Source organism: Myotis myotis, unplaced genomic scaffold, assembly GCF_014108235.1.
Source record: "Myotis myotis isolate mMyoMyo1 unplaced genomic scaffold, mMyoMyo1.p scaffold_m19_p_15, whole genome shotgun sequence".
NCBI classification, from domain to species: Eukaryota; Metazoa; Chordata; class Mammalia; order Chiroptera; family Vespertilionidae; genus Myotis; species Myotis myotis.
The window spans coordinates 42,323,475-42,343,823 of record NW_023416319.1 but is presented as its reverse complement, the minus strand read 5'-3'; the positions used below and the strand labels follow the sequence as shown (position 1 = coordinate 42,343,823).

The window sequence follows — 20,349 nt, the reverse complement described above, 5'->3', positions numbered from 1 at the left end:
TAACAGAACAGAGGGGCTCTGTGCCCACTTAGCACTTCCCTCCCTCCCGAGGCTGCTCCCAGCTGAGGCCTGGCTTCTGGAGGAGGCAGGCTGGGGAGGGGGCCATGGGGGCCCCAGGCTACCAGCGAGCGGGAGGATTAGGAGTGGGGGCTGTTGGAAGCGCAGAGGCAGCTTAGAACATAGGCCAGTCTGAGGAGTCAGCAGGCTGGAAAGCGAGGTGCTGATGTGGGCACTCAGCTACAATGCCAGGAAGAGGTTCCATTGAAAGCGGGGAATCCAGAATCAGACCCTCAGACCCCCGGAGCCCGGTGGTGGTGGTGTTGGGGGTATATTTCCCTACGGGGTGGTCATGCTTGACCCACTTTCTTCCCTTTAAAAAAAAACACAGAAAGGTGAGATCCACCCGGTAAATGGCACCTTTCATTGCCTATAGAAGAACAGTGTTTTCCAAAGGGCTGGGGAGGTTTTATGTTCTGTGGACTTGGGATTTAAGAGGCAGGTAATTCAACCAGGACTGGGCATAAATGTCCCTTTGCTTAGCAGACCTGTTCTACATTCAACACTTGATATTAATAGTGGGAGTGGGGTTTCAGGGGGGCGGGGCTTAAGAACCCAAAGACAGTGCCTGGCCAGTAGCCTCAAACATGCCAGAGACCCACACTTCTATGCTCGCCATTAGCAAGTCTCATCTGTTGAATAGAGCAATCCTCTGGTAGTCTCTGCCAAAGGAGAACATGGCCTCAAAAATGTCCCAGGAGGGGGATCTCAAAGTGGGGTCCTGGGCCAGCAGCCGCCTCTGGGAGCCTGTGGCAATGCACATTCCTGGGCCCTCCCAGACCTCCTGTCAGAATCTCTGGGTGTGGACACGGGAGGCTGTTCGACAGATGTGGCCAGCGAGTGTGATGCACGCTGCAGTTTGAAAATCACTGTTCCACAGCGATACTTCTCAAGCTTCAGCTTGTGCCATCAAGTTGGTAGGTTGGACAAGCTTCGTTTGTAGAATAGAATAGAATAGAATAGAATAGAATAGAATAGAATAGAATAGAATAGAATACCATTGTGTAGAACAGAAAGTATTAGAGTGCATCATGTGTGATGAGGACATGTGGGTTTCATAAGGCTTGTCTCAGTTCTGTGTCTCTGAGGTTTTGACTGAACAGCATAAAAGACTGAAAGCCACTGTTCTCGAGCTGGAAAGAACTAATGTCAACCAGCTCCCCTGTTCAATGTGCCTGGATCGGGAGGTTTGAAAGATGGTGGGGTGCGTTCCCTGCCCACGGAACAGGACGTGCTCATGTAGGCGGGAACAGGTGAGAGGGCTGCCCTCGGGCAGCGGCCCTGCATGTAGGTTAAATTGTGCGGCCCCACGCTTATAACACTCCTGTCCCCCCACTGCTTCCTCTCCTACACTATGTACCTGGAGAAGTGTGTGGACCACGTGACGAACCTGCTACCTCTGGGTGGTGGGATTGAGGGGTGGCTTGTTGCTCTCTTCTCTGCATTCATCCATTTCACTTGAATTTTACATACTAAGCATCTATCATTATTATGCAAACAATAGGCATTACTTAAAAAAAAAACCGAGGGTCCATCTTTGAGTGGAAATACAGAAGAGGGAAGGCAGTCCCAAGGGCCACCTTTCCCCCATCCACGCCTGGCCAATTCTACCGAAGGCTGAGGGCAAACCCACAGGTGCCAGAGCCCCCCTTGACTCAGCCTCCTCAGCCATAATCCATTCCCCGGGGAACACGGTCCCCTTCTCATCCCCCACACACCTGACACCTCTCCTCCCTAGAAACCCTTTTGCACCTCTCAGCTCTCACACCAGCCCTGGGCACAGCCTGCATCTAACCACGGCCCTCTCTGATGTTATTCAGATGAGAAAGGGGGGTTCCGCAAAGCTAAGCCACCTGCCCGAGGTCACCCAGCTAGAGGTGCAAGCAGGAGCTTGAAGGGCAGCGTCTGCTGATGCTGATGTCAGATCTCAAACACTTTGCTCTCCTGGTGCCTTTTATTTCTCTACCTCGGGCCATTCTTATCACTTTCCACTTTACATTAGAGTTAATGTTTGCTACGCAGGACCAAATAACTAGGGAAGGAGAGAAGGAAGAAAGGAGAGGATGCAAAAGGATTCTAGTCAAGGTGGTGAGGAGAGGAGGGGAGGGCAGGGGAGGAGGAAGGGGAAGCAAAGGGGAGAGAGGAGCAAGGGAGACCTCAGGTCACACTCAGGATGGGAGTGAAGGGTGGACCCTGCCTGTGTGAGCACGGAGCGGACCTGGAACAAGCAGTCTGGCCAAGAGGAAGCATGGCCTGGTCAGATCAGCATGGCCAGGCCCCAGCTGCAGGCCCCTGCCCAGCCAGACCAGAGGGGAAATGAAGGAGCAGCAGCCAGGAACAGAGTTCACCAGGAGCCTGGAGAATGCCACCCTTGGAAGCTGCTGGGCCTGCTGGGATGGCAGGGCATGAGGAATGTGAGGGCCTCGGTCCTGTCCTCTGTGTCATGGGGGTGGAGTCCAAGGTGACTGCTGAGGGTGGGGGCTGGGATGAGGGCACAGCCTGGGAGGGCACAGCCTGGAAGGCAGCAACTGCTCAGCAGTGATCCCAGGCAGTGGCCACACTCACAGCCCTGCACAGAGCTGCACTCTGCAGCCGTGTCCCAGGTGGCGCCTCCTTTGCCGAGGGGTGGAAGAGGAAGCCCAGGAAGTATGATTTTCACTGTTGAACACCTGGACAGTTTAAAGGCCGCTCACACACAGGAAGCTGATAATGCTGGCTGCCCTTGCGGACAGACCTGGGTGTCCGGGACAGGCCTGGGGGAGAGATTTTACCATGTCTTTTTGTACCTTTCCAATTTTGTTCCATGGGCATGTATTATTTTATAACATTTAATCAAACTGAAAAAGTAAAAGCAAGTGCCAGTTTTCTCCCCGTAGGAGTAGAGGCAACGTTCTTTTGAGGTGAGACTCTCATTTTGGACAAGTCACTTTAACAGGCATCTGAGTGTGAGCAGAGGCAAAGCCGGGAAGGAAAACCCGGGGGTGGGGGCGGGGGGGTGAGAAGCAGAACTGCCCTGCAGGCTACCAGTCTACTTTCTCTGCGAGAACAGGGCAGCTCTCCAGAAGCTTCACTGTAGTGACAGCCTGTGTCTGAGGAGTAGGGAGGAACTGGTGTGGGTCCCCTCCCTCCTGTAGAGCGAGGACTGGCCACCCGAAGGCCTGAGGGGACCTGGGTGCTGAGGGGGCAGTGTCGAGAGGAGCCACTCCATAGACCTTGGAGTCCCGGGAGGTTCCCAGATATCCTTGGGGAGGGCCACTGAAATTGTGCTAACCACGTGGGACTTGGGCATCAAAGGGGATGAGGGACCCTAAAGGCTGCAGACCCTCTGGGCCCTGAGAGTCTGGAACCTGTCACATGCTGGGTGATCATGGAGGCCCTTTGCTGCCAGGCCCTTCCAGGGACAGGCACTGCCAGGACCAGGGTGGGGTTGGCACTGGAGGCGGGGGGGGGGGGGGGCGGAGATTGGAGAAGAAACCTGCCCCCCAACCCTCGACTGGAAGCCTAGACAGGGCCCGCCTCTATGGCTTCAAAAGTGCTTTTGGAAAAATGGTGACTCATGGCCCAATTGAAATTGGACCTTTTCTCTCACCCTAGAGGGTCATTTGCTTTGCAACACAGGGACGGGTCACTGCAGAATGAATCAGAAATGCAAGCCTGAGAACAGCCAGCCTGCACTGCTCAAGGTCAGAGGACAAGCCTAACTCCTCCCTCCTCTCTCTGCAGAAAGACTTGAGTCTCAGTTCCTCCCCTTTCCGGCCCAGGGAGCTCGGGAGAGCCGGAAAACCTCTCTAAGCCTCAGTCCTCGCCTGGAAAATGGGGATAATCCCCTCTCCCTCTCTGTCTCTTCCCTCAGTGCAGGGCTGGTCGTGACCCCTCCTGTGGGCTGCTGCAGCAGTTGTAGCAGCAGCTGTGGCAGCCGACATTCCTTGCTTGACTCATGCTCCTTTTCCAGGTCTGACCCACCAAAAACAGGACAGGCGCCCCCGAGCCCTGTGCTCCTTCCAGAGGGGAGAGCCTCCCTGCAAAAGGCCATGTCAGCTGGGCTTGCATGGCCAAGAAGCTGAGCACTCTGCCCCCTCCTGAATGGAGCCACGCTCTCCAAGGAGCTGGAAGTGACCACACTCTGAGATGAAGTCCTCCTCCACTTCCTGTCTGCACTGCACAGTTTGGCAGGCGCACATGTAGTACACGTGCCTGCGATGAGCTGGTGGCTTCATTGTGAAGTGGCTAAGAGCATGGGCACATCTGGAGTTAGGCAGCCAAGGGTTTGATTTCTGGCTGTGTGACCTTGGACAAGTCACCTAACCTCTCTGGGCCTCAGCATTGGCATCTGAAAAATGGGCCTACCTCATGCAATCAGATTAATGCAAATACATCACCCAGCCGGAGGAAGCTTAGTACATAAAGGTTCTCAGATACTCAACAGTACCTTCTGGAAAGGCAGAGGACTCCGGGACCTGGCGCCGGGCACACAGTGCAACCAGGCTTTCCTTTTAAAAAGTGATACCAAGAGAAGAGCAGGCACCATTCCCAAAGGAGAGCAGCTCCAACAGCTCAGCCAGTCTCCCGGGCCCTGCCCGCCCCACGCAGAGTTCCAATGGGGCCTGGCATGGAGGTCCTTCTGGAAGCTCTTCACTCCCATTACAACCTCCAGGAGCTCCTGCCCCAGCCAGGTTTATGAGTGGGGGTCAGTGGGGACCCCAGGTTGGGAGGGAAGGTTTGGGAAAGTTGGGGAGCAGAACCCAGGACAAGAAGCTGGGGAGCTGACCTGGCCCTGCCACCGGGGTGTGAGGGTCTCCTTGCAGAACTTCGGGCACGAGGTCACAGGAGAGCCACAGAGGGCACATTGGCAGGTGGGCAGTAGACAGCAAGACTCGGTGACGTCATGTTTTCCCAAAATGACTCAGCGGCTTGCCCCTGGGCTCTGAATGGTGAGCTGTGTTCTGTGGCCTCGGGGCCTCCTGTCTCCTGGCCTTCCAGGCCTGTCCAGAATCTCCCTTGTTACCTCCCACCCTCCCTGCCCAGGGACCCATGGGTACCGCTCCTGGCTGCAACCCCAGCCTGCGGACATCCCCATGCTGCCTCAGTCAGGGCCCATCTTCACCCTGAGGGAGACCAGGCAGACCTGGTTTCATTACTGCCTCTGGCTCCTCTAAGCTGAGTGACCTTGGGTGGTTACTCTGCTTCTCTGAGCCTCAGTTTCCCCATCTGTAAAATGGAGACATTGCTAACAACTTTGCTAGGTTGTGTGAGGCTCAGGGAGAATGTCTGTAAAGTACTTGGCAACCAGCAGGTGCTTAGCAAATGGAAAGTGTGACATTCAAAGACCTCTACGGTCGATCCTCAATTTACTTTTCTAGCTACATTTGTTAAAAGGGAATAATATCTTTTCCTGATGCTGTGTGCCAGGCTCTGCTCTAAACACTAATATAGAAACACAGTTTATCCTCCTATCACCCCCACGTGGTGGATACTGTTAGTATCTCATTTTACAGATGAGAAAACAGAGGCAGCACAGAGCGGGTAAGCAACTTGGTCATGGTCACACAGCCTGTAAGTGAGGAGCAGCGTTTCTGTGTAGGCAGCCTGGCTCTAGGACATGTATATGTCACTCAACTCTGTCCTGCCTCCTCTCTCTCTCTCTCTCTCCTTTGTGCATCCTGCAAATCACAGTCCAGTCCCACTGGACTCCTCACCCTCCCTGCATTCCACCTGAACTTTCCCATCTGTGTTTTCACCCAGGTTCCCTTCTTGCCCTGGAACGCCCACCTCCCCAGGAAGCTGTCCCCCAGTCCTCCTTCATGCCCGCCTTTGTGGGCTCATCACAGTTGGGCTCAAAAGTGGTTATTGGTGCTGGTCTCCTCTCCTCTTCTAGCCTGGAGGTGCCTTCTGCTACCCCCAGCCCACCTTGCACAGTGTCAGGCATCGGCAGGTACGCAGCACCTGGATAGGTGAGGCCCGGGCCGCAGCACCCTCATGTGAGCTCCGTGGGAGGGGTGGGGAGAATGTAGCACTTGGGCCCCGGTACTTCTGCAAGGACAGCTTGAGGGCTGCAGCTGACACTACCCCCAGGAGGCAGCCTGCCAGCTGGGCTGGGACTCAGCCACCTACAGCCTCCATTGCCTGGGGGTCAGAGCCGAACCCTGGAGAGGCTGAACAGATACCCGTCCACAGGGGACAGGAACAAGAAGCACTTGCTGGTGGGGCTGAGCAGTGGGGCCCATACATAGTGCACCCACCCACCAGCCTACCTACTCACAGGGGCCTCTTGGAAGGTTTCAGGCCCGTCCCCGGGCTCTTAGCCCAGCACCCGCAGGGTAACGACTGTGAGAAAAGCTACCTGTTCAGGGTCCCACTCTCCATTCCTTCCCTGTCCCACACAGGGCCTCCCGTCCTCGTCAGCTGCCCCCTCCCACTCAGCATGGCTGCCGCCACCTCTGCCCAGACACAGGTCACTCCCAGCAAGGGCATCCTATCCTGAGAGGATGGGCGCGGTCCTGCCAGTAGCTCCTGGAGGGGCAGACCCACGCCTCCATCATCCCAGGGCCCCACACCACACCCATCACTCATGGCTCCACAATCAGGTACGCGCACTCACTACATGGCCAGGCTGGCTCAACGCGGGGCCCACAGGGCGAACAAGGCAGACACTGTCCTGCCGCGCAGAGCTCATACCGGTGGAGGGCAGCCGTGAAACCCGCAATGACCTGATGGTTTGGACATATAGAGAGGGAGGCAGCCGTAAGGAGGGCTGCTGACCTGCCCAGGACACATCCAAACTGAGACCTGAGGATGGAGAGAGGTGGCCGCCAGAAAGGAGGAAGGAGAGGGTTCTCAGCAGCTGGAGAGGCTACAGGGAGCAGGACCCAAGCGGCTGGGAAGTGAGACTTGGAATACCGAGTCCAAGGCGCGGGCTGGCGAGAGGAGGCTGGGAGCTGCTATTCAGGGTGCTTACTCCAGGTGGGGTTTCCATCTTGCTGCAAAGGGCCGATCTGCTAGTTCCTGCTTATTCATGTAAATCCCTCTTGTTGCCATCTGTCTACGCCACTTCCTAGACCAGGTCACTGCCAAGGGGAGCAGCAGTCAGCCGATGGCTGGCCTGGCATCGGGGGCTGCTGTACCATCAGAGGCCCTGCCTAGGTCAGCCTGGGGAAGGCGAGGCTCAGACATCCACGTGCGGTGCCCACAGGGGCCAGGGTACCCCTGGGGCCAGCCTCCCCAGAGCGTCCTGGCCTGACCCAGTGGCACGCCCTGGCCACAGTTACGAAATAAAATCTAATGAAGTTCTTGTGTAGCATTCGGCCTCCCGGGCGGCAGCCACAGCAGGACAGACACAGGTGGTACCATGGCAGGTTGAGGGCACTGATGGAGCCAGGCTGCAGGGCTCAGACCGCGCCGCCCGCCCCCCCCCCCCCCCCCCCCCGTGCACTCACCAGCTGTGGGAAGGCAGCGGCTTACTCTGCCAGTGTGGTTCTGCGTGCCCGGCTATAAAGTGGCCATAAGAGCAGCACCTCCCTCAGGAGCTTCCTGGGAGAACTCAATGAGCACAGCCCCAAAAGGTGCAAACATGGTGCTGTGCATGTGAGCTGTGTCACCCAGTTCCTGTGTATCTCCCCCCACCCCACCCCCCAGCCTCCCCTCCCCACCCCGGGCAGCAGCACCAGGTGACACAGATGAGGAACAGTGAAAGAAAAGCAGATTTCAGAATAGAAATAGGACAGGGTGCCTGACCCTGTGGTCGGGGTGACTTCCCCGTCGTGACTGACTCACAGGTTCCGTGGCCCGATCTCGGGCCTCTGCAGGCATGTCTGTCCTTAACCCTGCAGCAACGGGCTTCTCCAGAGGACAGCTGGCACCCTCACCCCTCCGCACCCTGCTCTCCCCCCGCCCGCCTGCCCACATCGGAGTTGTGAAATTCTTTGCTGAGGAAAGATTGTTTTCAAAATATTTCCTCAGATACCGCTGCTTTAGCTCAGACACTTTAGCGCTTTCCAGAACCCTGCAGATGGCGAGGCGGCTGAAAGGAAGGGAGAAGAGGAAAGCGCGGGCGAGGCCCGGGGCCAGGTGTCCCAGGTAGCCGTGTGGGCTCGCAGGCACCGGCATGCGCGGGGCATGTGTGCACAGGCATGCCCACACACAGGGCGACGGAACGCAGAGCAGCGTTTGAGGGGGAGGGGGCGGCTTCTACCCGGCTAAGCTGGGAGCCCTCTTAGAAAACAACTTTCATCGGAAGCCTAATTCTCACTGTGTGCAGGCACAGTTCTAAGCTCCTCCCAGATGTTAACTCACTTGTAGCCCTAGGACAGTGGTCGGCAAACCGCGGCTCACGAGCCACATGCGGCTCTTTGGCCCCTTGAGTGTGGCTCTTCCACAAAATACCACGGGCGGGCGCGCACGTACAGTGCGAAGTTGACTTAAAACTTTAAAGTTTATTAAGTTAATTTTAGGGAACGTTGTGGAGTGAAAGAAGGTGTAGTGTCGAGGACTGAGAAAGGTATGTTGAGATGGTTTGGACATACAGAGAGGATGAACGAAAGGAGACAGACGAAACAAGTGTACAAGACGAGTGTGGATGGGAGAGTTGGAAGGGGTCGACCTCAGCGAACGAACCTCAATCAGATTGAGGACGTTTTTAGCAAAGGCCAGCTTAGGAGTACCCTAATTAAGTTAATAACAATGTACCTACCTATATAGTTTAAGTTTAAAAAATTTGGCTCTCAAAAGAAATTTCAATCGTTGTACTGTTGATATTTGGCTCTGTTAACTAATGAGTTTGCCGACCACTGCACTAGGACCTATGACTTATTACCATACCCAGCTCCCACCAATTAGGAAACTTAGACCCAGAGAGGTTAAGTAACTTACCCAAGGTTACACAGCTACGAAGCAGCCCTGCGGGCTTTCTGGCTTTAGCACATGTGCTCTCAGTCATTACATAATTTGTGTTTTGGAATGAGTGTTCCCTGTGTGTGTGTGTGTGTGTGTGTGTACACTCTTGTGCCTACAAAAGCTGTTTCAGTGTGTAATGTGCCTGGCTGTTTACAGAAATATTTGTGTGTGTGTGTGTGTGTCGGGGGGGAGGGGGTATATCTGAATGTATGTATTTCAGCCCATGACAATGTGTGTGATGGCCTGTGAGTATGTGGGTATGCAGCCTCTCTCCTACCAAGGCTGCAACTATGGGGCTCACTTCCCTCCCCCCGCCCCCCAAGTTCCCTCATAGCAGCCTGGCAGCAGCAGGACAAGGGGACTCCCCACTCGGAGGCAGCACCCAGCGCCTCCCGGCAGTGCCCGCTCCCCAGATCCAGCGGTTTCAGCTGGGCTTAGCCACATACCATGGGACAGCCCCTTAGCCACTCCCTGAGCCTTGGGGGGGGCGGTCCTCAGTTGCCACCCCCGCCAGGGAACTGCCCCCACCCCAGAGCCCTGGTTCACTGGGAGCTGGGTTCTAGAGTGGGTCAGTTGAATTGATTGAAGTTGTTATCACAAATTTGCTTCGCATTCCACAGCCACACCACCAGCACCCACGCTGACAGGCCTAAGCTGATATGACTTGGGTCAAAAGCAAAGAACCTTGACACCCTAGGTAGTCCGGGAAGCCCTACAACGAAAATGCATGGGTTTTGAGGGTTTCTTCACACACGAGCCCCACCTTGGAAGGACACAACAAGGAAAATTAGCTTGGGTCCATTGACTCTAAACAGACGTTTAAGACCAAAGATGTCACAAAAGTTGAAAAAGCCCCCACCATTCTCCATCATCAGAGTCAAACTCGCCAACCTAGAGTGCACCCTCAGCCTGGCTGAGCAGGGAGGCTGGGAGACTTACTCCGACAAGCAGGGCTGAGCTGCAGCACCGGGTCTTCTCGCCCACAGGCTCCTCCGCCCAGCCTCCAGCGTGCCAGCGCCCTCAGCACCGGACCCCGCAGCACCAGGACTCCGAGGGTGGGTGTGCTCCCTGACTTTTCAGGCTCCCAGAGTCGAGGAGGAGGGGCTGGACTGGGAGGGGCAGGAAGGAGGGAGCTGGAGAGGCGGCCAGTGAGCCAGGTGTAAGCAGGGGAGGGGAGGCCAAAGCGGCTTCCAGGCTGGCTTCTGCGATGGTGTTTACTTGTGGCAGCCAGGAGAGGCTGAGCTGGACACTGGCTTATTTATTTTCCTCCAAATCCTTTCCAGAGAGTCCTCGGGAACCCCAGCAACACATTTCCCAGGGCCCAGAAAACCCACAGTTCCTCAGCACATGCCAGCTTGGTTGGGGAGAAGGGCGGGGACGGGGAGGCATAGAGAGGAAGGGATGGGGGTGGAGACATGAAGTTACTGCTGGTCAGGGGCTCCCTGGCCTGCCTGCCCCTCCCTTCACGCCGGGGGGTGGGTGGGGGTGGAAGGGTGCACGAGCAACCAGATTTGAGGCACTGGAGACATGAGTCCATCTTCAAGCACAGAACTGTCCAGTCAGTCAGGGACCACCCCATGCCCAGCTGTGGAACCGAGACGCTCAGGGTGGGGCGGGCAGCATTGATCGTTTGCATCGGAGAAGAAACAGGACAAGTCTTTCTATTTAAGGGCGGAAAGGAGAGCTGTCTCCTCTCCTGTGTGACTTCATGAAGGGCAGAGACCTCTCTGAATGCTTCCTCTGACTAAGATGTCCCTCAGCGGGTGGGGGGGTGGCTCATGGCCTGCCCCTGGCCTGCACCGATTCCCAAGTACTTCCACGTGTCAGGCACCAGGACGGAGCCAGGGGTTCCTGTCCCTCAGGTGCGGCAGCTTCTCCCACAGCCAGTCTTCCAACTTCCATCTGGACAGAGGTCCACTCCACAAGGGAGCGGGAGAGAGAGGGACTTGGGCACTGGGAAGGCTCTCGGAATGCACCCAGGGGGCTTCCAGGGGCCTGGGCAGGGCTCCTGGCTTAAGGTTGCCAGCTTTTCCCACTGGGCAAACCGGCATCGGAGGCTTTTGGGCAGAACAACAAGGACCCTGTCCCAGCAGGGTCATCCCGCTCAGCCCTCCGGGCTATAGAACTCAACAGACTGAACACACGGCGCCCCTAAAGGCTGCAGGGGTGTCCTGAAGCTGCGTGGCTCATGGCCGTTCCCTAGCGCTGGGATCTTGGACACCCACGGCACCTCTCAGAGCCTCACTTCCTCATCTGTGAACGTGGAGACAGTAACCACTGTCCCTCTGAGGGGCTGTGTGAGAAAGCATCAACTGGGGACCAGGCGGCCTCCTCCACCCACCTCCTACCCCCGCTGCCCCAGGCTCTCCCGAGGGCCTGACACCACAGAGGAGTCCAGTTCTCCGGGCACTGGGTGGGGGTGGGGGTAGGGGGTGAGGACAGCCGTGACACGTCCCCTTACATTTACCGCGTGAGTGACGGCAGGACGTGGCCCGTGAGGGCGGGTTTCCCTGTGGACCGGATTTCTCTCCTAGCTCGGGAGAGGAATGTCTTAATCTGTTTGAGCATGTTTACCTGGCAGCTTCTCCCAAACCCAAACGTGTGACTTGTGGCAGCTCTGTCCCCACGTCTCAGGTAAGCTACGAATCATCTGTCGCTGGAATTACCGCAACATCTCCCCGAAATCACTCCCAAGCCCCCCCTTTTTCCTGACTCCAGATCCACGTGGAAAGCTCCAGCAGCCTGGTGCCACCCAGCCTTTCATTCCCGGGGCCCACGGTGCAACCCAGCTGGGCAGCGTGTGTGGAAAAAGAGAGCTGCAGGCAGAGGCCCCAAGACCATGCTAGTCCACGGATCCCTGTTGCTTCCTTGTTGCCATGGAGAGCCAGCAGGGACTTAGGAACGGCCTGGCGTGATGGCGAGAGCACGGGTCCAGAGTCAGACGGCCTTGGTTCCAATCCTGGCTCTGTCCCTCGCCAGGTGTGTGACCTTGAAAACCTTACACGATCTAACTTCTCTGAGCCTCAGCTTCCGAATCTCTAAGGTAGTGATAAACGCTAACCTCGCAGGCTCACTCACTGAGAGAGTGTGTGTAGAGCACTTGATTCACAGAAGACATGATTAAGGTGGAAGGTGGCATTGGGAAGGGTCTGGCTGCAGCATCCCACCTGACATTTGGGGTGACCAAGCCCACATCACACCTCTGATCTGGGGCCAAAGTCCTGGGTGCTGCCCACGTATTTTGCTAATTTCAGCATTAAGACCATTTAGAAGCTTGAACCGCACACTGAACCTAGTCACGAAGGGATGGCGGGGTGGGGGGAGTGACACTCTTTTTTGCAATTACATGGCCCCACACCCTTGCACACTCAGTCCGTGCCAGGAAGCAACCGTTCCCAAGACCGCTTGCAATCACAGTTCCAAGAACATGCGATGTTGTTGCTCTTCTGGGCCGTTCATGCCAGCTGGCACAGAGGCACCCACTGAGTGCTCAGTGTGGGGACTGAGACCGCCCCTCCACCTGCTGCCACACGCAGCCCAGCCCCTGCGGGAAGATGGGGCTCCGAGACCCTTTGCCAGGCCCCTCTCCAGCACACCCCGCAGAGCCCTGGGGGACAGCGCCCAGCCCGCAGCTCAGCCAGCTGCAGAAATGAAGCCTCCCGCTGCCCCTCAGGGGAGCAGATGCCAATGATGACACTCAACTCCCCCGATGCCAGCCCCCAGGGCACCATGGGAGAAGCTGCTTGAGCCACTTCCCCAGACGGATCAGGCAGGGCTCCCCGGAACCACTTCGGACCCCTCCTCTGCAGGAAGACCAAGCCCCGCCCAGCCGAGGCCCCCAGGTGCGGCTCCTAGTGAGCCCTTTGGAGAGACTGTTGCTGTCAGGCTTTGTCAGCTCCTTACTGAGTACCCACTGTGTGCCAGGCACCGTGCTCGGCCCAGGACAGTCCTTGAAACATCCCGGGGCCTCGGGACACCGAAAGCACAACTCCAGGTGCAATGGAAAGAAACAGGGCTCCAGGACCACCCTGGTTTCTCCTTGATCTTGGACTCTGCGACAACCGGGCTCGGTTTTCCACATCCGCACGGAGGCCTGGAATCCCGTCAGTCCTCCCGGAGGAAAGTCCCTCCGAGGAAGCACATCCGCCTGGGAAGAGGGGTCCGAGCTCCCCTCGCAGGCCCTGTCACCGCCGCCACCCGGCGGGCCCGCCCAGCGCCGGCCTGGCAGCCTTGCCACCCTGCGCCCAGACCCCGCGGCCGGTCCGAGTTCTGAATCATCCCCTGCTCCCCTCCGGCCTCGCCCCCGGAAGGGCTGCGCGCACCCAGCCACCTCGCCCGGACGCCCGGCTCGCGGCCGCTGAACCCGAGAACGACCCGGGGTGTCTGCTTGGCTTGCCCCTCCCCGCTTCTCGGCCCCCGCGTCCTGGCCACGACTTTTCAAAGCCAAGACAGTCCTTCCCATGCCCGTCGCTTTGGGGGGACTTCTTAGTGTGTGTGCGTGGGGGGGGGCTGCAGACAAAGGCCGTGGCGTTATTTAGGGGCGGGAGGAGGACACGCTAGGTCCGCGGACCCACGCCGCTCCCGGGGTTGTACACGAGGGTCTTCGCCCGGTGCCCGGTCGGCGCGGCGCCGCTCAGCGCGTGTGCGCGGCGATGTGGGCTGAGTGGTGGGCTGTGTGTACCTGGCAGCTGGGAATCGGGGTGCAGTGAGCCTGGAGCTTGTGGGTGCCTGCGTGGAGTTCTCCCCGAGCCGGGAGCGCCCTCTCCCACCCTGCGTTTCGCCCCTCTTCCTCCAAAGTTTGGCGCGCGCGCCCGGACGGGGAAGGCAGGGGGCGCGCGGCCGGCGGCCTCCCCGGGCCCGGAGGCGGTTCCGGGACTCAGGGTCCTACTTACCCCGGCCGCCGAGCCTCCTCCGGCGGGGGCGCACCCCACTCTCCGCGGCTGGGGTCGGGCGCCGGCAGCATCCGCTCGCAACTCTGTCCCGGTCCCAGCGGAACCAGCTCCCTCGGGGCCCGGCTCTGCGCCCTCCCCGGGGAAGGCGGCGGGGAGCGGAGGAGGGCGGCGCGGCCCGGCTCCGCGGGCTCGCACGCCGGGCGAGAAGAGGCGCCAGGCGGGCGCCGTCCTGCCCAGCGAGGGAGCGAGGGGTCGGGGCTGCCGAGCGTCCTCCCCGCCCGGCCCGAGCGGGCGAGCGGCTAGCGGCGGCGAATTCCTGAACCGCGTCCAAGGCGCCGGGAGCCCCCTCCTCCTCCTCCTCCTCTTCTTCCTCACCCCACCCAGCTCCCACCCCTGCGAGCCGGCAACTTGGGAACCGTTGGCGAACTTGGCGCAGCTCGGGCTGCGTGCCGGCCGGGCCTCGGGTGGAAGAAGGGGGGGAGAGGGAGGAGCTGAGTGGGGAGGGGTCCGCCCCCGCCCCCGGGGAACCTTGCTCTCCGGGACCCCTCTATGGGCCTTTGTTCCGGCGCTGCCCCTCGGCCCGCCCCTCCCGGGGGACTCGTTTGGGGCCGCTTGGATCCCCACCCCCTCCCGGAGAGGCTGGGAGGAGCTCCCGGGCCGGGGTGGGTGGGTGGGTGGGGGAGAGGCGGCGTGGAGATCTCGTGGCTTGCCTCCTCGGAGAGACCCCTCTGGCTGCGCGGGCTCTCCACCATCTCTGCGCCGGAGGGTCACATGACGGTCCCCCCCAAGCTCCCAAAGACCGTAACCCCCTCTCTGACCCGGGAAGTGAGAAGTGGTCCATGCGGGCCAGCTGGAGCCCCCTCGCGTCGTCTTGGGGTTATCTTCAGAGCCTGGGGCAGCTGGCGCCGCCCGCTGGGGCAGCTGGAGGGGTGAGGCCCCAGTGCCCAGCTGGCAGGCCGGCTCTGGGGCACAAGGCTGGCTGCACCAGGAGCGTGGTAAAGGGCTCGGAACGGGGACACAACCCTAGCCTCCCTCTTACTTGTCTGAATCCTGGCGATGCCTCCCAGGCTTTGATTCCCGCTGATGAGGCTTTTCTCCTGAGTCTTACCGACACTTAGGACATGAGCTAATAATTCGGGCCTCTCTAAGGCCAGTGATCCTGCCATTTAATTGGATTTATAGTAGACACGATAAGTCACTTCCTGTGGAGGAGAAATAAGAACATCCAAAAAAGCAGAAACCTCAGCATCTGTACTTGGCCTTCCCCTCATTCTCAACGTTCGTTGATGAGAAACCCGAATAGAATTGAGCATGACCCCAGCCCTCGCAGGAGCAGGTCCTCACGGGGGCTGAGGTCAGAGGACCCTGTTCCCTACCTGGGTCCACAGGCTGTGGGCTGGAGGGCAGGTGGCCACGCGCTCCGGGCTGTGCATGTCAGTTCTATGACTAACAGTTCTGTGACTTGCTATAAGGGACCAGAGATCTGATGAGAATTCAGACCACAGCTCACCTCCTGAATAAGTCCCCTGAACCTCTCTCTCCAGATCTCCTGGCTGCCCTCAGGCCCTATTAAAGGGGGCTGGCCTCTGCCCTGGAATCAGCCTGCATGCTTTCCAACTGGATTTCAGAGCAGGTATGTTGCCCAGCCCCAGGGGCACCAGGCACACGGAATGTGATGTGACTATGGGCCCCTGGATTGTGCAGAGCTGCAGCCTTATTCCTGGATCTGAAGGCCCCAGGCCTGAGCTTACAAGATGAACCGAGTTCTTTAGGTAGACAGGAAATAGAAGGCAGAGGTGGGACAGGGCTTTCTAGGTGAAGGGATGAGTAATGGAAAGAAACAGGAGTGTGAAAGGGTATTCATTCTCCCCGCTTCAGGCTGGCCCAACAGGCAAGACTTGGGCCTACAGTAAGAATATCTTGGGCACAAATGAGAGGTGTAGGGTGAAGGTCTGATCCAAGATATTGGGAATTTTCATCCTAAAATAGTTTCTAGGTTCAACTTCTTCCCAAAATTGCTCTGCCAAGAGAATTGGTCTCCGTTTTGTTTTCTTTTGTTTTCACCCTGTTTGAAAAATTAAAAAAGAACTTTCCAGACCAGAGGCAGAATTGCAGAGTGGTTAAGAATGTGGGCGCAATCCAAAGTAAAGTCACTAAGAATAGGACACATGGACACCACGCGCCTCCTGATGTGATATGCTGGGAACACAGTGTTGAGTCTGAGGTGTTCCTGTGCAGAAACGCCTCACCTGCCCTCGCCCGTGTGGCCCAGTGGGTTGAGCGCCATCCCGAGCGCCGAGAGGTTGCTGGCTCCATTTCCCAGGTCGCAGGCTCGATCCCCAGGAGGGGTGCGTGTGGAAGGCAAGAGAAATGGTTCTCTATCTCCTTCTGCCTTCCCCTCTCTCTAAAAATCAATAAAAACACATGTTTAAGAAACACAAAAGGAGACATATGTAATACCCTTTGTAATACTTTAAGCAATAAAAAAAAAGAAAGAAAGAAACACATCTCCTGGATCTAATCATGAGGAAACATCAGACAAACCCAAACTGGGGGACATTTACAAAACAATTGGCCTGTCATATCGAAAATGTCCTGGACATGAAAGACAAAGAAAAAGGCTTAAAAAGCAGTTTCAGATGAGAAAAAACGAGAGAGACAAGAAGGCTGTGGCAGATTCTCAGATGGTCCCAGCGACACCCCCACTCCTGGCGTTTACCTCCAGTGCAATCCCTTCCCCTTGAGAATGCCTGGACGCAGGCACCTGTTTTAAATGAGTAGAACACAGCAGAGGCAATGGGATGTCACTTCTGAGATTACAAAAGACTCTGATTTAGGTTACAAAAGACTTGACTTCTGACTTGCTAGCATTCTCTCTCTGGCTCTTCTCAACTCTCTTGACCGGGTGAAGCAAGTGGCCAAATTATGAGCTACCCCCATGGACAGGCCCATGTTTCAAGGAACAGAGAGGGAGAGCTCTGGCCAACAGCCAGCAAAACACTGAGAGCTTCCGGCCAACGGTCTGCAGTGACCTGAATCCCGCCAACAATCTCGGAGTGAGCCTGGACGCAGACAGATCCTGCCGGTTGCACCTTGAGATCACTGTTACCCTGGCCGACATCTGGAGAGCAGCCTCGGAGGGACCCTGAGTCAAAGAGCCCAGCTCAGCCACAGCCAGACTCCTGACCCACAGAAACTGTGAGATGTTTTAAGCCACTAAATCTTGGGGTGACTTGTTATGCAGCCACATATGACTAATACAACCACTAACTGCAATGAATAATTCTGCACTGGATCCCGGAACCGAAAAATAAAATATTACTCTGAAAGACATTATGTAGATAATTGACAAGATATAAACAGGAACCAAATGAAAAATGTGCCAATGTTAGTTTCCTGAATTTTATAACTGAACTGTGTTGTAAGATGATGTTGGTTTATTACAGACACACCCTGAAATGTGTAGGGTCGTGATTTCTGCCACTTCCTCTCCAATGGTTTAGAAATAATAGTGATAGTATTTAATATACCTATCATATGACATATATATTACAGGGAAAGAGAGTTTCATTGACCTGCTGTGTAACAAACTACTGCAAAACTTAATGATGGAAAACAACAAAAATGTATTGCTTCTTATAAAGTGGACTGGGTGGGTCTGGAGGGCTCCCCGGCTCCTGTGGCATCAGCTGAGGCCACTCAGCTGGCAGCGGGGCTGGGCTGGGCAGTCCAAGAGGGCTGACTCCTCAGCATGTCCCCTGCCTCCCCGTGTGGCTCCCTGTGGCTTCCTCACAGCGGGGTGGTTTAGAGGAGACAGACTTTGAGCACAGCTTCCAAGAGGGAAGTGTGAGCTCCCCGTTTCAGGCAGCCCAGCTGCAGGCGAGGCCAGGGCGTTGCTGGGCAATCCTTGGGGTCTGGGGCAAATCCTCTTCTCTCGTCCAGGAAGACCTACGTGGCAGTGACACAGGGAAGAATCCCGGGGCAAAGACGAGGGAAGAGGAGGACTAGAAAGAGGTTCCCTCAGCTGGAGTTCGAGGCCCAGAGGCTGAAGAGTGGAGTGAGCTCCTCCTCCTCCCCACTGCCCCACCCCATCTCAGCTCCCTCTGCCCCTGGGCATTCCCACCGAAGCGCTCACTTCAAGATGTCAGGGGTAGAGGGGGAGAAAGGAAAGTGTCACTTACTGAGCACAGAGTGCCAGGAGCTTTGCCCACCGTATTCCACGGAATCCTCACACAGCAACCCTACGAAGAAGCCATTATTACCCCCTTTGGAAGTAGGAGGTAACAGAAGTCTCAGGAGGTATGGTGACTCGAGCAGACTACAAAGGTATTGAATCAAGGAATTTATTAGTCTCTTTACTTAACAAGCATGTTTTGGCCCAGGACTGTGCTGGGCTTGGGAACACAAGGACGAATGAAGTCCTGGTCAACTATTGCTGCAACAATGCTACAAAGCATACATCCTCCCAACCCCAGCATCCCACAGCAACCAGTGTTTATCATCCTCATTCACAGGCCGCCGGGTCAGCAGGGAGTCTGTGTCAGCCACAGGGTCGCTGGATTTGCATCCAGCCTCTGGGTTGGGGTGAGGTCTGCTCTTCACATCCCCACGTTCTGTTTGGGCCAGTGGCTGCTCAGGACACAGTCCTCTCAAGGGAGTACAAGAGACAAGTCAAACCAGCCACGTGCATGTAAAGCAGTGGTTCTCAACCTTCCTCATGCCGAGACCCTTTAATACAGTTCCTCATGTTGTGGTGACCCCCAATTTCATTGTTACAAATTGAACATAATGAAAGCATAGTGATTAATCACAAAAACAATATGTAATTATATATGTGTTTTCCGATGGTCTTAGGCTACCCCTGTGAAAAGGTCGTTCAACCCCCAAAGGGGGCGCGACCTACAGGTTGAGAACCCCTGATAAAACCTCTGCCGACATCACTGGCCAAAGCGAATCCCATGCCCAAGCCCGAAGTCTGTAAGGCAGAGAAGTCTATGCTAAGTCTGCCTGTGCCTGGCGATGGCATAGGTAAGGGACTCTGTGACAAGGGCAGTGAAGAATTGAGAGCTGGATCCCATCTGCCAGGGGACGAGGCACAAGCCTTGCCCTTAGGGACCACCAGTCTAGTGTGTGTGTCGGGGGACACTCACAACAACACAAGTACAATGCAGTGAGGTGAGTGCAGTGAGGAGGCGTAGGTGGGGCATGGGTGTGTGTGTATGTGTGAGTGTGCGCGCACATGCTCACTTCGGGAGCATGGAGCTGGTCCCTGCACACCTACACTTTCTAGAGCAGGGGATTGCCGAGGTGAATGCCGAAGGACAGGTTGAGTAGGCACTCTTGGTTGAAATGGAGAGAAGAGGGTAGGGAAGCGAGGGAGGCATTGCAGGCAGTCTCAACGGTGTGAGCAAAGGCATGGAGACCGGAAGCGGGTGGTGTGTTCAGGGAACTGCGAAACCGTTTGCTGTCCCCAGAGCGTGCGGGGGGGGGGGGGGGGGGGGCGAGGCAGCAGGTGTCAGGCGTTGGTGAGGGGAGAAGTGGGCAGGAGCCCAGCCACCGGGCCTTTGTCATGTGCTGCACATCTGCCTCTCAACCCCAAACACTCCCCACCCTTTTTCACTCTGCTCCCTGCTCGAGGGGCCAGGCCTGTGTGAACTGCGGCCAAAATCTGTCTCATTCTGGGAAGATGGCAGAATGTAGTTTTTGCTTCTCCCCAATTCCCCATTAAGGTCTGAACTATATCCTCCCAAATTCATATGTTGAAGCCATAACCCCCAAAGTGACTATATTTGGACATAGGGCCTTTAAGGATGTAATTTACGTTAGATGAGGTCGTAAGAGTGAGGCCCTAATCTGACAACACAGGTGTCTTTATTTTGTTTTATTTTTTTAAATCAAGATATTTTTAATATTTTTATTGATTTTTAGAGAGGAAGGGAGAGAGAGAAAGAGATAGAAACATCAATGATGAGAGAGAGTCACACTCTCTCTGCCTTCTGCACGCCCCGCACTGGGAATCAAGCCCGCAACCTGGGCGTGTGCCCTGACCGAGAATCAAACTGTGACCGCCTGGTTTATAGGTCAACACTCGGCCACTGAGCCATGCAGGCCGGGCAGGGCAGGTGTCTTTAGAAGAAGAGGAAGAGATACCCCCATGTGCGTGTGCGTGTGTGCACAGAGGAAAGGCCCTGTGAGGATGCAGTAAGAAGGCAGTTGTCTGCAAACCAGCAAGAGAGAACTCACCAGACCAGGGGGGGGGGGGGGGCGGCGCTGGGTGAAGAAGGTGAAGAGATTAGGAAGCACAAATTGTCAGTTACAGAACACTCACAGGGATAGCACAGGGAATATAGTAAATAACATTGTAATAACTATGTCTGGTGCCAGGTGGGTACTTGAAATGTTGGGGGACCACTTTACATAGTGTATGATTATTTACCCACTATGCCGTACATCTAAAACGAATACAAAATAACATTGAATATGAACTGTAATTGAAAACTAAAATTAAAAA

General features: G+C 56.4%; 1 protein-coding gene across 6 annotated transcripts in view; it reads right to left on the bottom strand.

Moving 5' to 3' along the window:
• Positions 1-13,970, bottom strand: part of CHST3 (carbohydrate sulfotransferase 3) — a 38,251-nt gene extending 24,281 nt beyond the window's left edge. Inside the window, exon 1 of one of the 6 annotated variants that reach the window (XM_036337013.1) lies at positions 13,839-13,970. The gene's annotated coding sequence lies outside the window, so the exon portion shown is untranslated. Of the gene's footprint in view, positions 1-9,885; positions 10,273-13,838 lie in introns of those variants that run through there. The other 5 variants (XM_036337012.1, XM_036337015.1, XM_036337014.1 and 2 more) reach the window with 5 other exon arrangements.
• Positions 13,971-20,349: the final 6,379 nt, after the last annotated feature.